Genomic DNA, 16,126 nt, shown 5'->3' on the forward strand with positions numbered 1-16,126 from the left:
ATCCCCACTTATCCATCTGTAGGAACAATCTGTCACCCAATGGTTCTCAATTTTTCAGATGCTCATTTACTGCCTATTACATTTCAGGACTAGTCTATTAACCACAGCATTGCTACTACTCTATAAAGGAAACAGCCTCATACTAAAACATCCTACCCTCTTTCTCCTTCTAAATGATCTATACTTCAATCTCCCAACTCTGTTAAGATCGTCATCTTATTATCTGGGGTTATAACCTTTAACTCCAATAAAAGCAACATGGAAGAGCCGTATACACAGACACATGAGCAGGCAGGGAATAAACAGATACTAACCACGTGCAGACAGATGGGATTAGTTAAATTAGCATCCTGGTCAGAATAGACATCATGGGCAAAAGGACCTGTTCCTGTGCTATATTGTTCAATGTTCTATCTTTATTCCATATTCTGCATCTCTGCCCCTCCGGAGTTCCTTACCTCATCACTGGACTGCATTTACCTAGTCTCGCAGAATCAGAATCCGGTTTATTGTCACTGGCATAAGGTTCAAGATTTGAGATTGTTTAATCTTGCTAGTGTTCATGGAATGTTCAGAAATCTGATGCTTAAAACATTGAGTGTGGGTCTTCAGGCTACTGTTCTTTCTCACTGATGGCAGTAGTGAGAGGAGGGCATGTCCCAGATGGCGAGGGTCCTTAATGAATGATGCCACCTTCTTGAGGCACCACCTTTGGAAAATGTCCTTGAGGGTGGGGAAGCTTGTGCCTGTGATGGAGCTGGCTGAATCTGCAATCCTCTGCACAGACCATAAGACATAAGAGCAGAATTAGGCCAGTCGGCCCATCAAGTCTGCTCCACCATTCTATCATGGCTGATATCCCTCTCCACCCCATTCTCCTGCCTTCTCCCCATAATCTTTGACTTCTTTGCTAATCAAGAACTGACTAACCTTTGCATTACATATATCCAATGGCCTCCACAGCTGTCTGTGGCAATGAGTTCCACAGATTCACCATCCTCTGTACATTCTAAATGGACATCTCACAACTCTGATGCTGTGCCCTCTGGTCCTAGACTCCAGTACTGTAGAAAACATCCTCTCCACACCCACTCTATATAGGCCTTTTAATATTTGATAGGTTTCAATGAGTGAGATCCCCTTTCATTCATGTGAAATTCCTCTGGTAGATGTGGTGTACTTGGATTTTCAGAAGGCCTTTGACAAGGTGCCACACATGAGGCTGCTTAGCAAGATTAAGAGCCCATGGGATTATAGGGAAGTTACTAGCATGAGTGGAGCATTGGCTGATCAGCAGAACACAGGGAGTGGGAATAAAGGGATCCTATTCTGGCTACCAGTGTTGTTTCACAGGGGTCGGTGTTGGGACCGCTGTTTATTACGATGTATGTTGATGATTTGGACTATGGGGTTAATGGATTTGTGGCTAAATTTGCCAATGATACAAAGATAGGTGGAGTAGCAGGTAGTGTTGAAGAAACAGAGAGCCTGCAGAGAGACCTAGATAGTTTAGGGGAATGGGCAAAGAAGTGGCAAATGTAAGTACAATGTTGGAAGGTGTATGGTCATGCACTTTGGAGGAAGAAATAAATGGGCAGACTATTATTTATGTGGGGAGAAAATTCAAAATGCAGAGATGCAAAGGGACTTGGGAGTCCTTGTGCAGGATACCCTAAAGGTTAACCTCCAGGTTGGCATTCATTTCTAGGATATAAGAGCAGGGATATGATGTTGAGGCTCTATAAGGCACCTGTGAGACCACCCTTGGAGTATTGTGTGCAGTTTTGGGCTCCTCAGTTTAGAGAAGATATACTGACATTGGAGAGGGTACAGAGCAGATTCACGAGAATGATTCCAAAAATGAAAGGGTTACTGTATGAGGAACGCTTGGCAGCTCTTGGGCTGTAGTCACTGGAGTTCAGGAGAATGAGGGGGGATCTCATAGAAACATTCTGAGTGTTAAAAGGCCTAAACAGATTAGATATGGCAAAGTTATTTCCCATGGTAGGGGAGTCTAGGACAAGAGGGCACGACTTCAGGATTGAAGAACGTCCATTCAGAAATGAAATGCGGAGAAATTACTTTAGTCAGAGGGTAGTAAATCTGTGGAATTTGTTGCCACGAGCGGCTGTGGAGGCCAAGTCATTGGGTGTATTTAAGGCAGAGATAGAGGTTCTTCATTAGCCAGGGCATCAAAGGGTATGGGGAGAAGGCAAGGGAGTGGGGATGACTGGAAGAATTGGATCAGCCCATGATTGAATGGCGGAGCAGACTCAATGGGCTGAATGGCCTACTTCTGCTCCTATATCTTATTGTCTTATGGACCTTCTCCATTGCTAACACATTATTTCTTAGATAAGGGGCCCAAAACTTCTCACAATACTCTGTGTAGTCTGACCAATGCCTTATAAAACATCAGCATTACATCCTTGTGTTTGCATTCTAGACCTCTCGAAGTTAATGCTAACACTGCATTTGCTTTCCTTACTACTGAAATCCTGGATTAAGGTCTCACAAGTCCCTTTGTAGCTCTGTCTTTTGACCTTTCTCCCCATTTACAAAATAGTCCACACCTTTATTTCTTCTGCCAAAGTGCATGACCATGCACTTCCCTACACTATATCCCACCCGCCACTTCTTTGCCCATTCCCCTAATCTGTCTAAATCCTTCTGCAGAGACGCTGCTTCCTCAACACTACCTGCCCCTCCACCTATCTTTGTATTATCCACAAACTTGGTCACAAAGCTATCAATTCCGTCATCCAAATCATTGACATATAACGTGAAAGAAGCAGTCCCAACACTGATCCCTGCAGCACACCACTGGTCACTGGCAGCCAACCAGAAGGCAGCCAAGGCCCCTTTTATTCTCACTCTTTGCCTCCTGCCAGTCAGACAATCTTCCATCCATGCCAGTACCTTCCCTGTAATATCATGGACTCTTATCTTGTTAAGCAGCCTTATGTGTGGCACCTTGTTAAATGTCTTCAAAAATCCAAATAAGCAACATCTTCTGACTCTCTCTTGCCTATCCTGCCTGTTATTTCCTCAAAGAATTTCAACAGATTTGTCAAGCAAGATTTCCCTGCAGCCTTTTCTGATTGCGCATTGGCACCTACATACCAGGCACTGATGCAACCAATCAGAATGCTCTCGATGGTACATCTGTGGAAATTTGTTAGAGTCTTTGGTGGAGAAATCAAATCTCCTCAAACTCCAAATAAAGTACAGCCGCTAGTGTGTGTTCAACATGACTATCAATATGGTGGGCGAGGACAGAGCCACTGAGACGTTGACACCCAGGAACTTGGAAACTGTTCATTCTTTCCTCTGCTTACCTCTCTCAATGAGGACTGTTGTGTCTTCTCTTGACTCTCCCTTTCTTAAGTTCACAATCAATTCTTTGGTCTTGCTGACATTCAGTGCAATGTCATTGTTGCAACACCACTCAATCAGATGATCTAACTCCCCCCTGTACACCTCATTGTCACCATCTGAGGTTCCGCCAACCACAGATGTGTCATTGGTGAATTCATAGTTGCCATAAGCTGTGCCTCGCTACACAGTCATGAGTTTATACAGAGTAAAGCAGTGAACTAAGCATGCATTCTTGTAGTGCACCTGTAATGAATGTCAACAAAGGGGAGATGTTACTACCAATCTGTACTGACTGTGGACTCTCAATAAGGAAGTCAAGAATCCAGTTGCAGAGGGAGGTACAAAGGCTCAGGAGTTCTAGCTTGTTGATTAGTACTGAAGAGGATGATAATAGACAATAGGTGCTGGAGTAGGCCATTCTGTCCTTCGAGCCAGCACTGCCATTCACTGTGATCATGGCTGATCATCCACAATCAGTATCCCGTTCCTGCCTTATCCCCATATCCCTTGACTCCACTATCTTTAAGAGCTTTATCTAACTCTTTCTTGAAAGCATCCAGAGAATTGGCCTCCACTGCCTTCTGAGGCAGAGCAGTCCGCAGATCCACAACTCTCTGGGTTAAAAAGTTTTTCCTCAACTCCGTTCTAAATAGCCTATCCCTTATTTTCTATTCTTAAACTGTAGCCTCTGGTTCTGGACTCCACCAACATCGGGAACATATTTCCTGCTTCTAGCATGTCCAATCCCTTAATAATCTTATATGTTTCAATCAGATCCCCTCTCATCCTTCTAAATTCCAGTGTATACAAGCCCAGTCGCTCCAATCTTTCAATATATGACAGTCCCGCCATCCTAGGAATTAACCTTGTGAACCTACGCTGCACTCCCTCAATAGCAAGAATGTCCTTCCTCAAATTTGGAGACCAAAACTGCACACAATACTCCAGGTGTGGTCTCACCAGGGCCCTGTACAACTGCAGAAGGACCTCTTCGCTCCTATACTCAACTCCCCTTGTTATGAAGGCCAACATGCCATTAGCTTTCTTCACTGCCTGCTGTACCTGCATGCTTACTTTCAGTGACTGATGAACAAGGACACCTAGATCTTGTTGTACTTCTCCTTTTCCTAACTTGACACCATTCAGATAGTAATATGCCTTCCTGTTCTTGCCACCAAAGTGGATAACCTCACATTTATCCACATTAAACTGCATCTGCCATGCATCTGCCCACTCACCCAACCTGTCCAAGTCACCTTGCATTCTCATAACATCCTCCTCACATTTCACACTGCCACCCAGCTTTGTGTCATCTGCAAACTTGCTAATGTTACTTTTAATCCCTTCATCTAAATCATTAATGTATGTTATAAATAGCTGAAGTCCCAGCACCGAGTCTTGTGGCACCCCACTAGTCACTGCCTGCCATTCTGAAAGGGACCCGTTAATCCCTACTCTGTTTCCTGTCTGCCAACCAATTTTCTATCCATGTCAGTACCCTACCCCCAATACCATGTGCTCCAATTTTGCCCACTAATCTCTTATGTGGGACCTTATCAAAGGCTTTCTGAAAGTCCAGGTACACTACATCTGCTGGATCTCCCTTATCCATTTTCATAGTTACATCCTCAAAAAATTCCAGAAGATTAGTCAAGCATGATTTCCCCTTCGTAAATCCATGCTGACTCGGTCCGATCCTGTTACTGCTATACAAATGTGCCGCTATTTCATCTTTTATAATTGACTCCAGCATCTTCCCCACCACTGGTGTCAGGCTAACTGGTCTATAGTTCCCTGTTTTCTCTCTCCCTCCTTTCTTAAAAAGTGTTGAAAGCTGAGGTGTAATTGATAAGCAGCAGCCAGAAGTAGGAGCTTCTGTTGTCCAGGTAGTCCAAAGCCCAGGAGAGATCCAAGAAGACTGTGTCCACTATACACCTGTTGTGGCTGTAAGGAAGTTTCAGCAGGTCCAGGATCTTGCTTAGGCAGGATGTAATTCTAGCCATGACCAATCTCTCAAAGCACTTCATCACAGTAGATGTGAGAGCTACTGGGCAACAATTGTTGAGCAAGCTCACTCTGCTCTTCTTTGGTGCTGGTATTGATTGATGCCCTTTTAAGGCAGGTAGGACATTCCAACTGCAGCAGTGAGAGATTGAAGTATTCCTTTGACACTTCAGCTAGTTGGTTGGCACAGGTTTTCAATAAGCATACAGTCAGGGTCTGACACCTTGCAAGGTTTCACTCTCTTGAAGGATGTTCTGACAGACATCACAGGGTCACCAGATACTGTGGGGATTTGCACAATTGTAATTTTATTCTCCCTTTTAAAGCATTAATATAAGGCATTGAGCACATTGGGGAGTGAAGCATCATAGCAGTTGTGCTGTTAGGTTTTGTATTATAGAATGTAATGGCATGCAAACTCTGCCATAGCTGACGTGCATCCAATTTTGTCTCTAACTTCACATGGAGTTGCCTTTTCGCTCTCATGATGGCTTTATATAGGTCATACCAGGATTTCTTACAGGGTTTTGGATCACTGGCCTAAAATGCCACAGATCTAACCCTTAACAGACTGCTAATCTCCTGATTCATCCATGGCTTCTGGTTTGGGTTTACTTTGCCAGGCTCCATTTTCCAATTAGCAACACCTCTACACACTCCTTCCACCCCTCCCCACCCAATCCAACCTAACTCACAATGCTTTTCTCCCTCTTCCTACTTGCTTTCTGACCCTCCACTCAATATACTCCACATTCTCAAAAATCCTGTCTGTGTTTGACTCCAGACAAAACGGTCACTTCAACACCATTAGAATATGATTCCCAATATCCTCTGTTTCCATTTAAATAGCTTTGACACCCCAGTGTTGTATTAGGGTAATTAGTGATTAAAAGGATTATATCCTTGCTCCTACTGCATTATTGTAACATATACCCACAAAACAACCGAGTATTGGTAAAATCTCTTTCATTATAGAACATACTACAAAGAACAGTACAGCACAGTACAGGCCCTTTGGCCCACAATATTGTGTCAAATCTTTAACCTACTCTCAGATCAATTTCTCTCCCATATAGCCCTCCATTTTTCTTTCATCCATGTGCCTACCTAAGAGTCTCTTAAATGCCCATCATGTATCTGTCACTACCTCCACCACTGACACTTGCCATTCTCTGTAAAAAAAAATCTACCTCTTGCATCCCCCCCATCCTTTTCTCCAAACATATTAAAGTTATGCCCCTTGGTATTAGCCATTTCTGTCCTGGTAAAAAGTCTGGCTATCCTCTCTATCTATGCCTCCTATTATTTTATATACCTCTATCAAGTCACCTCTCATCCTCCTTTGCTCCAAAGAGAAAAGCCCAAGCTTGCTTAATCTATCCTTATAAGACATGTTCTCTAATCGAGATAACATTCTGGTAAAACTCCTCTGTATTCTCACTAAAGTTTCTGTATCCTCTCTAAAGTTTCTCTATCCTTCCTATAAGGAGGAGTCCAAAACTGTATGGTCTAACCAGAGTTTTATAGAGCTGCAATATTACCTCATGGCTCGTGAATTCTATTCCCCAACCAATAAAGTCAAACACACTGCAATTTTGGGGTATCTATAGATGTGGATCCTAAGATACCTCTGTTCCTCCACACTGTTAAGAATCCTACTATTAATGGTTCAATTTAATATCAGAGAATGTATACAGTATACAACCCAAAATTCTTACTCTTCGCAGACATCCACGAAACAGAAGAAATCCCAAAGATTGAATGATAGAAAAACATTAAAACCCCAAAGTAACTCTGTATTAACCCTGTTATCTACTTTCAAGTTTGACTTTCCAAAGTGAAGCAGTTCACACTTTTCTTATTTAACTCCATCTGCCACTTCTCAGACCAGCTCTGTATCATATCAATGTCCTGTTGTAACCTATGACAACCTTCCACAATCCACAACACCATCAATATTCATGTCATCTACAAATTTACTAACCAATCCTTCTACTTCCTCATCCAAGTCATTTATAAAGATCACAAAGGAGTCCCAGTAGAGATCTCCGCAGAATATCACTGCTTACCTGCCGCTGGATAGAATATGCTCCATCTACTATCATCTTCTCCCTTCCATGGGCAAGCCAATTCTGAATCCATGCAGCCAAGATACTATACTTCCTGACTTTCTGAATGAGCCTACTATCAGGGACCTTGTCAAAAGCCATGCTAATATCTATATACAGTACTCCAAACCTTCATCAATGTGCTTTGTCACAGTCTCAAATAATTTAATTAGACTCATAAGGCATGACTTGCTCCTCACAAAATCATGCTGCCTATCTCTAGTCGGACTACAGGTTTCCCCCGCCATCCGAAGGTAGAGCGTTCCTATGAAATGGTTCGTAAGCCGGAATGTCGTAAAGCAAAGAAGCAAATACCATTTATTTATATGGGAAAATTTTGTGAGCATTCGCAGACCGAAAAATAACCTACCAAATCATGCCAAATAACACATAAATCCTAAAATAACAGTAACATATAGTAAAAGTGGGAATGATATGATAAATACACGGCCTATATAAAGTAGAAATACTTCTCTACAATGATTGCCTGCACAGACCTCCGTAGCGAAAATCTCATGCAAGCGCTCTCGGCAGAAAATCTCACGCAAGCGCTGCTGGCATAAACACGCTCTCCAGTAACCTTTAAACTATGAAGCTGCCAAGTCTACCAAATAACACGTAAAAATACACAGCCTATATAAAGTAGAAATAATGTATGTACAGTGTAGTATCACTTACCGGAATTGGGACAGCGCCGAGCACACTGATGATGGTGTGTTAGACTGAGTCATCGCAGGCTGGGTGGTGCAGTGGCCCCCACCCTCTGGGCTGCCGACCCGATACATTGCCGCAAAGAACGCAGCGGTAGCTGGGAGGCACACAGCACATCTTTAAGAAAAAAGCCGAAGTAAACATGCTAATTAATTAGGTGCTGCCCGGCACGTAAATGTCGGCGCAGATCAGAGGCGATTGCCGATTGTGCCGCCTCTGATCTGGGCCGACAATTACGTGCTAGGCGGCACCTAATTAATTAGCATGTTTATTTCGGCTTTTTTCTTAAAGATGTGCTGTGTGCCTCCCGGCTACCGCTGCATTCTCCGCAAGTTGGTACAGTATCTGTCCAGGGCCTGGGGGTTGGGGTGGTGGGACACGGGGGTGTTATCTCATCATCGATCAGGGCTCATCTTCTCCTATGACTGCCCGCCTCGATGTCGAAGGTCGAGGTTCGTCGTCTGCTGTGGCTGATGTGGAAGGCTTGCTTGACTGCTGAGCCTCGCGCATTTTTCTATCATACAGTTCTCTGTAAGGACTCAAACCATCCTGCAAATATCCCCTAAACCTACGTACCCTTTCAAAATTAAAGCCGTACTTTATCATTGCAGCGAAAATCTCATGCAGTTGCTTCACTTTCGCTATTGCATTCGGTTTTGATTGTTATCCTTTCCTCTTCCAATTGCATCAGTTCTTCATCTGTCAGTTCTTGGTCATGGGATGCCAAAACCTCTTCAACATCATCTTCATCAGCTTCCACAAGCCAAACTCACGTTGCCCTTACTTCATTCACCATGATCAAAATGCTTAATTATATCTAGTTTTACGCTAAGTGTAACACCCTTATGAGCTCTTTCAGGCTTTTCCAATACCTCAGAACTCATTTTGCAAACGGCTGCTCACAGGCACGTGTTTAAGCAATGCCGGTGAGAATGCCGTTCCGAATCCGGGGGAGTGCAGCTGCTTGGGGCACGTGCTGATTTTTTCGTGCGCTGATTTTCCCTGCGCACTGCTTTTTTTTCGTAACAGTGAAAACACCTTCTGTTAGCAAAAACAGGGTACTAATGCAGGTCTTTTGTAACAGTGAGGTTTCGTAAAGCGAAAATTCGAAAAGCAGGGGACACCTGTATACTTCTCCCAATGCTCATAAGTCCAGTCTCTAAGAATCCTATCCAATAGTTTGCCCATCACTAACATAAGACTCAGTGGTCCACTAAGCCCTGTCTAATCCTTGTTTCCTTAACCTTAAGTATGCTTCTTTCTTCCTCTTAACTAGGTGTTCCACATTTGTTGTTTGCCATGCACATCCTTCACCCTACCATTCTTTCCCTGTCTCAATGCAACAAGCCTATTCAGAAGCCCATGCAAGTGCTACCTGAATCACCACCACATTTCTGTAGTGCATTTCCCTGAGTACATCCAATGTACGCTCCCAAGATCCTGCATAATAGCATCATAATTTGCCTCCCACAGTTAAATACTTTTCTAGACCATCTGCTTGTATCCCTGTCCAAGGTTATGGTAAAGGTCAGGGAGCTGTGATCACTATGTCTGAAATGCTCACCCACCAAAAGATTTGTCACCTGATCAGGTTCATTGCCTCATACCAGATCCATTATGATATCTTCTCTAGTTGACCTGTTTACATACTAGAAAACAGAACATTACAGACCAGAACAAGCCCTTCCTGACACATATTATGTCAGGAATCCTTCAAATCCAACAAATTCCACCCCTTCTAAACCTTCTGCGCTAAGGAAGAGCCAATCAATATTAGGGAAGTTGAAGTCACCCATGGCAACAACCCTGTAATTTTTGCAGCTTTCCAATATCTGCCTCTTGATCTGCATCTCAGTGTCTCTGTGGCTATTTGGGGGTGCAGGAGGTCTATAGAATACTTCCAACGGAGTGCAGAATCTTTCCTGTTTTTGATTTCGACCTACACTGACTCAGTAGATGATCCCTCCATGACGTCCATCTTTTCTGCAACTCTAATAGTATCCCTGATCTCCCCCACCTCTTTTACTGTACGTCTCTCCCTGCCCCTTTTGAAACATTTGAACCCCAGAATACTGACACCTGCGGAACACCACTAGTCACTGGCAGTCAACCAGAAGAGGATCCTTTTATTCCTGCTTGCTGCCTCCTACCAATCAGCCAATGCCCTAACCATGCCAGTAACTTGCCTGTAATACCGTAGGCTCTTAACTTGGTAAGCAGCCTTATGTGCGGCACCTTGTCAAAGGTTTTCTGAAAGTCCAAATTTACAACATCTCCTGCATCTCCTTTATCTATCCTAGTTGTTATTTCCTCCAAGAATTCCAACAGGTTCGTCAGGCAAGATTTTCCCTTAAGGAAATCATGCTGACTTTGTCCGGTGTCACTAAGTACTCTGTAATCTTATCCTTGACAATCGACTGCAACATCTTCCCAACCACTGAGGTTAGGTTAACTGGTCAATAATTTCCTTTCTGCTGCCTTCCTCCTTTCTTAAAGAGTGAAGTGACATTTGCAATTTTCCAGTCCTCTTGCACTATGCCAGAGTCCAATAATTTTTGAAAGATCACTACTAATGCCTCCTCAATCTCTACCACTACCTCTTTCAGAATCGTAGGGTGCAGATCATCTGGTCCGGGTGACTTATGTACCCCTAGGTCTTTGAGCACCTTCTCACTTGTAATAGTAACTGCATTCTTCCTTCACACCCATCAATGTCTGGCACACTGCTGGTATCTTCCACAGTGAAGACTGATGCAAAATACCCACGTAGTTCAACTGTCATCTTCTTGTCCCCCGTTATTATTTCTCTGGCCCCATTATCCACTCTCATCTCTCCTCTACGTTTTACATACTTGAAAAAGCTTTACCATCTATTTTGATATTGTTTGCTAGCTTGCTTTCATCTTTCCCCTCCTATGACTCTTTTAGTTGCTCTCTATAGGTTTTTAAAGGCTTTCCAATCCTCTGTCTTCCTGCTAATTTTTGCTTTGTTGTATGCCCTCTCTTTTGTTTTTACAATAGCTTTTACTTCCCTTGTCACCCATGGTTGTACTATTTTGCCATTTGAGTATTTCTTTGTTTTTGGAACACATGCATCCTGCACCTTCTTCATTTTTCCTAGAAACTCATGCCATTGCTACACTGCTGTCATCACTGCCAGCATCTCCTTCCAATTTACTTTGGCCAACCCCTCGATCATATCACTGTAATTTTCTTTACTCCACTGAAATAATGCTATGTCAGACTTTACTTTTTCCCTACCAAATTTCAAGTTGAAGTCAATCATATTGTGATCATTACCTCCTTGGGGTTCTTTTACCTTTAGATTCTTAATCACCTCTGGTTCATTACATAACACCCAATCCAGTATAGCTGGTCCCTTAGTAGGGTCAATGACAAACTGCTCTAAAAAGGCATCTCCTCGGCATTCAACAAACTTACTCCTTTTGGATCCATTACCAATTTTCCCAATCGACCTGCATGTTGAAATCTCCCATGACTATCGTAAGATTGTCCATTTGATATGCCTTTTCTATTTCCCATTGTAATCTGTGGCACACATCCCAGCTACTGTTGGGAGGCCTGTATATAACTGCCATCAGGGTCCTTTTACACTTGCAGTTTCTTAACTCAACCCACAAGGATTTAATACGACTCAGTGATGGCCACAAAATCATGCCTGACAATCAGTAATAGTGTAACAAGATCATCCACCTTATTTCTTATACTCTGTGCATTGAGATATAATACTTTGAGTATTGCATTTTCTACCGTTTTTTGATTCTGCATCCCTAATGCACTGATACTCACCTTGCGGGCTAGCAAGCTAGCAATTTTGTCCTATTATCTGCTTGCCTTTCCTGACAGTCAGACGCACGCTATCTTTGTTTTTTTAGCATCTGTTCTATCCTGAGTCCCTTCACTCTGGTTCCCACAACCAGCCAAATTAGTTTAGACCCTCTCCAACAGCTCTAACAAACCTGCCCGTGAGAATATTGGTCCCCCTCGGGTTCAGTGCAACCCATCACTTTTGAACAGTGCATAGGTCCCCCAGAAGAGATCCCAATGATCCAAGAACCTGAATCCCTCCCCCTGCACCGGCTCCTCAGTCGTGGATTAATCTGCCAAATCATCCTGTTTCTACCCTCGTTGGTGCGTGACACAAGCAGCAATCCAGAAATTACTACACTGGTGGTCCTGCTTCTCAACCTTCTACCTAGTTCTCTAATTTCTCTTTTCAGGACCACTTTGCTTTTCTTTCCTATGTCATTGATACCAATATGCCATCCCCCTCAACAGTTATCCAAATCAGTATACTTGTTATTGAGGAAAACAGCTGCAGGGTAACTCCACATTATCTGCCTACTTCCTTTCCTTCTCCGACAATGACCTCACATCTTGCATGAAGAACACTCCACCTGGGATCCATTTTTACTAATCTATCTATATATAAAGAAAGACAATAAAAAATTTCATTGATTTTACCTCAAACCTCCACCCAGCCCTCAAATTCACTTACTCTATCTCGGACACTTCTCTCCCCTTTCTCGATGTCTTGGTCTCCATCTCTGGAGACAGACTGTCCACTGACATCTTCTACAAGCCCACTGATTCGCATAACTACCTCGACTATACCTCTTCCCACCCCGCCACATGCAAAAATGCCATTCCCTATTCCCAGTTCCTCCGTCTCCGTCGCATCTGCTCCGAGGATGAGGCTTTCCATTCCAGGACATCTCAAATGTCGTCTTTCTTTAAGGATCATGGTTTCCCTTCTACCGTCATCAATGATGCCCTCACCTGCATCTCCTCCATTTCCCGCACCTCGGCCCTCACCCCATCCTCCTGCAACCACAACAGGGACAGAGTTCCCCTTGTCCTTACCTACCACCCCACCAGCCTCCGGATCCAGCACATTATCCTCCGCAACTTTCACCACCTTCAACAGGACCCCACCACTAAGCACATCTTTCCCTCTCCACCCCTCTCCACTTTCCGCAGGGATCGGTCCCTTCGCGAATCTCTTATCCACACGTCCATCTCCACTGATCTCCCATCCAGCACTTATCCCTGTAAGCGTAAGTGCTACATCTGTCCCTACACCTCATCTCTTGCAACCATTCAGGGCCCCAAACAGTCCTTCCAGGTGAGGCAACACATCGCTTGTGAGTCTGTTGGGGTCATCTATTGCATCCGGTGCTCCCGGTGCGGCCTCCTTTACATCAGTGAAACCCGACGCAGATTGGGGGACTGCTTCATCGAGCACCTCCACTCTGTCCGCCACAACAGTCAGGATCTCCCGGCAGCCATCCACTTCAACTCTGCTTCCCATTCCCATTCAGATATGTCCATACATGGCCTCCTCTACTGCCATGATGAGGCTAAACTCAGGATGGAGGAGCAACACCTCATATACCGTCTAGGTAGTCTCCAGCCCCTTGGTATGAACATAGAATTCTCCAACTTCCAGTAATTCCCTCCCCCTCCTTTCCTCTATCCCTATTTCACTCTACCCCCTCCCCCAGCTCCCTCATGGTTCCGCCTCCTTCTTCTACTACCCATTGTTTTCAGGGCTATGATGTCAATGCTTCCCCTCCCCCACCCCTTTGTCTTTCAAATTACTGGTCTATCAACTGACGCTACAAGCATTCTTCAAATCCTTCCCCATCTTTCATTCTCCAGTCCTGACGAAGGGTTCCGGCCCGAAACGTTGACTCATCGTTTCTGACTGATGCTGCCCAACCTGCTGAGTTCATCCAGCGTACTGAAAGTGTTGCTTCAATAAAAAAGAAAACAAACCTCAAACTAGCCACTGCCTCTCCTCGCCAAAGCCTCTTCTGTACTCTAACCCTTACCACTCCAACAATAACCACTCCATTTAACCCTAACTTCTTTTTATTGGCAGAAATAACCTCAGTCTCTGCAGGAAGTCCTGATAGGCTCCACACAGTTTTAAAATTTGGTGCTTAAACTTTCTTTTCAAATCTTTTTATTGTTGTATTATACAAAGGAAATAACATGAGTACATTGAAGTAACAACACTTACAATGTCTCAAAAAAGCCATTATCTTAAAGATTGAAAAAAAATAGTGATAACAAAAAAAAACCTACTAAGCAGAAAAGTGAGGAAAAAGAAAAGAACCCATTAGGTGTACAACCCCGGAGCCACGCGACATACAAAAAGCTTCTAAAAATAAACATCAAACCGCCAGCAAGAAAAGAAAATATTCCAAAAAATTTACAATCAGATCGTGGAAAAAATCTATCAACTAGCTCAAATGATAGTAACGAGCAAAGGAGCCCCAACTTTTCTCAAAATCAAATAAAGGTTCAAAGGTTCGACTTCTAATTTTCTCCAAACTAAGACATAGCATCACTTGAGAGGACCATTGTGACAAAGTGGGAGCTGATATATCCTTCTACTTCAACAAAATGGCCCTCCTAGCTATCAATGTAACAAATGCAATAACATGTTGATCAGAATACCATGAATATTTTGTGGAATTATTCCAAAAAGCACAGTTAATTTATTAGGTCGTAAATTAATTTTAAGTGTTTTAGAAATTGTTGAAAGAACCGACTTCCAAAACTGTTCCAATATAGAACAAGACCAAAACATATATGTCAGTGTAGCTATCTCAGTTTTACATCTATCACAATGACTATCAACATTAGAAAAGATTTTAGAAAGTCTCTCCTTCGTCAAATGATAACGATGTACAATTTTAAATTGAATCAATGAATGGCTAGCACAAATTGAAGAAGAGTTAACCAACTTCAAAATCTACATCCAATCTCTGTCATAAAAGTCAAATTGAGTTCCTTTTCCCAATCCTGTTTAATCTTAGATAAAGGATGCTTATCCTATTGTAATAATAAATTATAAATTCTTCCAATAGAACCCTTGATCGAAGGATTCATACTCATAATAGTATCTAATGGGTCAGCCTCCAATATATAAGGAAAATCACTTAAATATTTTTGTAAAAAATGTCTAACTTGAAGGTATTGCAGAAAGTGTGAGTATGAAAGAAAATATTTATCAATTAATTGTTCAAAAGACATCAATCTACCTTCTTTAAATAAATCCAAAAAATAATTAATACCTTTATTTTTCCAAAGTTAAAAAATTGGATCACTCAAAGAAGGCTTAAAAAGGTAATTTCGATAAATTAAACTACAAAGTTTAAATTTTTTAAGATTAAAATAATTGCGGAACTGGAGCCAAATTTGTAAAGAATACTTAATCACAGGATATAGGTTTAAATTAACAACTTTAGCTAATTGTATAGGTAAAGCAGCTTGTGGAGTTTGGTGCTTAAACTCCACAAGCACTTGTCTTGTGATATCAATCTCTGCAGAAAGTCCTGCAGGCCTTTCTGTTTATTTTATGTTATAAAAAAATGCTAGAAGACACTGGAAGCACTTGGTAGGACTAAGCAGCATCAATTGATAGAGGGACAGTCAATAATTAGGTCCAGGTCTCTTCATTAGAAGTGGAAATGCCTGAAAATAAACAGATTAAGTTTCAGGAAAAGAGAGACACACTGAAGGCATAATGGGAATAAAGTGCAGACCAATGTCTTGAAAGCAACAATTACTTTCAAAAATCCGCAGTTGGAAATGAAAAATATAAATTGAAATGGAAGGGTACACCCTTGTCTATGGGGAGAATAATAATAATTAACTTTGTTAAATTCAACATTAATTCCTGGAGACCTCAACATTGCAAGAAAGAAGATAATGTGCCGTTCCTCAAACTTCCATTGGGCAATGTTGGAACAATCTGGAGGCTGAACATACAGAGTGTGGAGTGGGAATAGGACTGAAAATTATAGTGACAGGACAATGGAAACTCAGGGCTGGCAGAGTGTATGTTGGTATTCTGCAAAATAATCACCAAATCTCTCTGGTTTCTCTAAATA

At 42.5% G+C, this 16,126-nt stretch overlaps 1 protein-coding gene across 1 annotated transcript in view; it reads right to left on the reverse strand.

Moving 5' to 3' along the window:
- Positions 1–16,126, reverse strand: part of LOC140197210 (ufm1-specific protease 2-like) — a 76,403-nt gene that overhangs the window by 15,247 nt on the left and 45,030 nt on the right. The gene's annotated exons all lie outside the window — the stretch shown is intronic.

Source organism: Mobula birostris, chromosome 5, assembly GCF_030028105.1.
Source record: "Mobula birostris isolate sMobBir1 chromosome 5, sMobBir1.hap1, whole genome shotgun sequence".
Lineage (NCBI taxonomy): Eukaryota > Metazoa > Chordata > Chondrichthyes > Myliobatiformes > Myliobatidae > Mobula > Mobula birostris.